The following is a 5137-nucleotide window of genomic DNA, read 5'->3' on the forward strand; positions in this document are numbered from 1 at the left end:
CACCGTTCTTTTTTTTTTTTTTTTTTCCCCACCCTCCCCCCCTCAGTATTTTTGTTAAGTCTGATGATTTTTTTATGATTATTTATTTTATGAATAAATGTATATATTAGTAAGAGTATATATTTGCGGATATAACTCATCGGGACAGTGTTGTTGCTCTGCTGTTGTGCTTGTGACCTCATGGGCTTTTACTCTGTTTTCTACTGACAGCACACTAGCAATGTCTTGTAACTGTTTTTTGTTACCAGTTAAGTTTGATAGATGTGTTAACTTTATAATGAAAATTAAAAAAAAAAAAAAAAAAAAAAAAAGCGCATTTCTTTTAACCTGCCTTTGGGTCTTTTCCTCACCATTTCGATGGGAAAATATTTCGTATCAGGGGGTTGAAATACAGCAGGGAACAAAGATGCTTTCCTCTAATTGATTTAGATGAGGGGATTGAGTCCACTAATTAGCAAATTCACAGATGACACTGAGCTGGGGGGAGTATTGAGCATCTGGGAGGCAGGAGGGCTCTGTAGAGGGACCTGGAGACACTGGAGAGTTGGGCTGATTCCAATGGGATGAGGGTCAACAAAACAGCCCCATGGGAAGCTCCAGGCTGGGCACAGAGTGGTTGACAGCAGCCAGGAAGGAATGGAGCTGGGAATTTGGGGGGAGAGGAAAGTGACCATGAGCCAGCAGTGTGCCCAAGTAGCCAAGAAGGCCAATGGCATCCTGGGCTGGCTCAGGAACAGCGTGGCCAGCAGGTCCAGGGAAGGGATTCTGCCCCTGTGCTCAGCCCTGGGGAGGCCACAGCTTGAGTCCTGTGTCCAGTTCTGGGCCCCTCAGCTCAGGAAGGAGATTGAGGTGCTGGAGCAGGTCGAGAGAAGAGCAAGGAGGCTGGGAAGGGATCCAGCACAAGTCCTGTGAGGAAGGGCTGAGGGAGCTGGGGGTGTTGAGGCTGGAGAAGAGGAGGCTCAGGGGAGACCTCATCACTCTCTCCAACTCCCTGAAAGGAGGTTGGAGCCAGGGGGGGGTTGGGCTCTTTTCCCAGGCAACTCTCAGCAAGACAAGAGGGCACAAGAGGTCTCAAGTTGTGCCAGGGGAGGTTTAGGTTGGACATGAGAAAGAATTTCTTTCTGGAGAGGGTGATCAGCCATTGGAATGGGCTGCCCAGGGAGGGGGTGGATTCTTCATCCCTGGAAATTTTTAAGAAGAGCCTGGATGTGGCACTCAGTGCCATGGGCTGGGAACCATGGGGGGAGTGGATCAAGGGTTGGACTTGGTGATCCCAGAGCTCCTTTCCAACCCAAGTGATTCTGCGATTCTCTTGTGGTTTGGAAGAAGAGTTGCCATCTGAGCTGGCACTGTTTAACCCATGGTAGGTGATAATTCAAGTAAGAGTAAAAAATGTACATAGGCTCATTTCTCAGCTGAGCATCACTGGAACAAGGACCCAGTTCTCAGGAGTCCAGCTGCATTGTTCAGGAAGGTGCTGAAAGGACACTCATCTTGCTTCAACAAGGCTGTGAAGCAACCAGGGGAAAAGTCTTATGAGGAGAGGATGAGGGTGCCGGGGTTGTTGAGTTTGGACACTCAGGGGGGAACCTCCTCAGTCTCTACAATTCCCTGAAGGGAGGTTGGAGCCAGGTGAGAGTTGGGCTCTTCTCCCAGACAACTAATGACAGGGCAAGAGGACATGGCCTGAAGCTACAGCAGAGGAGGTTTAGGTGGGATATCAGGAAGCATTTCCTCATGGAGAGGGTGATCATGGATTCGGATGTGCTGCCTAGGGAAGCGGTGGAGTCACCATCCCTGGAGGTGTTTAAGGAAAGGTTGGATGTGGCACTGAGTGTCACGGTCTGTCTGATGTGGTGGGGTTAGGTCAGAGGTTGGATTTGATGAGTTTTTTTCCAGCCTCAGTGATGCTGGGATTCAAATGTGGGGATGACAAGGACCAACCACGTATCTACTCACAGCTGAGAGCTGCTACAAGGTGACCCACCACCATTTCCATAAATATTCTTTCTCTGGAGCAAGAAAAGCCCAGTATGGGCAAGACAACACCTTGCACAATGGCCCTGGAAGTCTTTAAGAAATTTTGTGTTGGTTCTGCCATTTCCTGCCATTTTCTTCTTCTGTCAGTACATGGGGTTAGGAGCCTGCTGGGCATAGTCGTGCAACCACCAGATCATGCTGGAAAAATCAATAGATTGCAGACACTGAACATCAAGTTACCCTCTAAGACCTGAAAGGAGGTTGTAGGGAGGGGGGTGTTGGCCTCTTCTCTCAAGTAAATAAAGATAGGACTGGAGGAAATGGACTGAAGTTGCACTAGAGGAGGTTTAGACTCAATCTGAGGAAGAATTTCTTTACTGAGAGAGTAGTCAGGGATTGGAACGGGCTGCCCGGGGAGGTGGTGGAGTCACCATCCCTGGAGGGATTTAAAAATTGTGTGGGTGAGGCACTTCAGGACACGCTCTAATCATCATATATATATATATATATATATATATATATATATTATTAATTTATTTTATTGAAGCAGGGGGATGGAAGGGCTGTTGAGAGCTGGACATGGTGATCTTAGACATGTCTTCCAACCATGGCAATCCTGTGATCAGGATACAACTAGGGAGAGACACTGCTGACAGGAGGATGGTGGAACCCATGTTGACCCTCCCATGGGAACTCCCCATGGCTGACCTCCCACTGCCATGGCCAGCATGGATTGGGGTGTTGGTCAAAGGCTGGACTGGATGATCTTGGAGGTTTCTTCCAACCTGACCATTCTGTGATTCTGTGGCTGCACACAGAGACATTTGGTCTCCAAAGAAACCCTCTTGCAGCCTTTCCCATTCCTGTGTCCTTAGTGAGGAAAGGCATCCTCCTGAGGTGGGCTCAGTTTATTCAGAAAGCAGCACAGCTTCTCTTTGACATTTTCAGTTTGCCTGGATTGGCTGAAGAGGTGATGGATCCATTCCAGAGGTGATGGATTCAAGGAAGAAGTGATGGATCCACTGCAGAGTTGAGGGATCCAAAGAGGAGGTGATGGATCCACTCCAGAGATGATGGATTCAAGGAAGAGGTGATGGATCCACTCCAGAGCTGATGGATCCACTCCAGAGGTGATGGATTCACTGTAGAGGTGATGGATCCAAAGAAAAGGTGATGGATCCACTCCAGAGGTGATAGATTCAAGGAAGAAGTGATGGATCCACTGCAGAGGTGATGGCTCCACTCCAGAGGTGATGGATCCAGTGCAGAGGTGATGGATCCAAAGAAAAGGTGATGGATCCAGTGCAGAGGTGATTGATCCAGTGCAGAGGTGATGGATCCAGTGCAGAGGTGATGGATCCAAAGAAAAGGTGATGGATCCAGTGCAGAGGTGATTGATCCAGTGCAGAGGTGATGGTTTTGTTGCAGGAAGAGCTGCAGGCAGAGAAGGCAGCATTTCCAGGGACTCTGTGCCTCCTCACCTCCTACCCCACTCATACAAACAGAAGTAAATCTGTTTTCTTGTGGCCTTCATCACTCAATTAGCAGAGCTTCAAGCCACCCCACTGGATCCCTCATATAAGCTGAAATAAAGGAGATTTAGGTGGGATACTAAGAAGGAATTCTTCACTGTGAGGATGGTGAGACACTAGGTCAGTTTGCCCAGAGAAGCTGTGGCTGCCCCATCCCTGGAAATGTTCAAGTCCAGGTTGGATGGGGCTTGGAGCAACCTGGGCTGGTGGGAGGTGTCCCTGCCCATGGCAGGGGGTTGGAACTGGGTGATCTTTAAGATCCCTTCCAACCCAAACCGGTCTGGGATTTTATGAATCTATGGCAGACCAGGTGTCTTCTCTCACCTCACCCTTGATGATTCTTTTATAGCCAACAGAGAGCTTTCAGCATATTCAGATATTTATCCCATTAAATCCCATTAAATCCCATTTATCCCATTACATTTATCACATTAAAACATAGACTTTGGCTGCTAGAAACCACCTGGTTTTCTACAGAGACTGTAAACGAATGCATCTATAAACAAAACAAAACAAAAAAAACACCTTTTCTATGAGAAGGGACTGGCAGACAAATAACATTCTGTGCTACCCCAGACAAAATATTCCCCCCCTCCCAACCACAGCCCCAGCCCTGGCTCTGAAGGACACAGGTCAAACACCACGGAGAGCTTTCAGCATACCAAGCTCAGCATATTTTCCAGAAATAAATGATAAACATTCTTATTAAAGAGCACTTGAGATAAGTTTATTTGTTAAGCTGTGTTGCCTGCTTCACTAGGTTTGAGCAAGAACCTTTTCTTTTTGGCTTAAATAGGGAAAATTAAGAAATGAGTGGACACCTTGATTGCTCTTATCTTGTGGGTGCTGTTAACCCCTACAGACACTTTTATGATTTAAAGAAAAAAATCTGGTGTTGATACCTCATTGCTGCCCCATATCCTGGATTTTTCATCCTTAGGGAAACCACAGAACTCCTCTCTTTTGCAAAATTGTCCCTTTTCACTGTCTGGGTAGGTAACACAGCCTAACTATGGGCACAGACCCATAGTTAGGTCACAGAAAGTACCTAAAACTGTTCCACTACCAAGTGGCAGCTCTTTGGTAGGCAGAGCTGACCTCATTCCAGGGAAAAATTTAAGGATTGATGTGCACACAGGCCTTGGATGCTAGGAAAAAATTCTTTACCATGAGGGGAGTGGAAAAATGGCCCAGGTTGGCCAGGGAGGGGGTTGAGGCCTCATCCCAGGAGATGTTCAAGGTGAGGCTTGAGGAGGCTCTGAGCACCCTGATCTGGGTGAGGGTGTCCCTGATACTGCAGGGCTTGGACTGGGTGACCTTTAAAGGTCCCTTCCAACTCAAATTATTCTATGATGCAATTAGGTACCTAACTTCCTTGTAATTAGCAGAGTTGAGACCTCCATATTTCTTTGAGAAACGAGCGCATTGAACTTGGCCAGAGGTTTGGTTCCCAGGAAAAAAAAAAAAAACAAAACTAAAAATCAGGACTGACTACAGTGCTCCTAAGGAAATCCATGGCCAGGTTCACATGCTGGTGGGACAACACCATCTCTGCTGCCTGTTTTCCATGCTCAGGCTTCCCAGTCACACATGGACAGCAACTCAAACCAGTTTGGGTTGCTCTG

This window comes from Heliangelus exortis, chromosome 2 (assembly GCF_036169615.1).
Source record: "Heliangelus exortis chromosome 2, bHelExo1.hap1, whole genome shotgun sequence".
NCBI lineage: Eukaryota > Metazoa > Chordata > Aves > Apodiformes > Trochilidae > Heliangelus > Heliangelus exortis.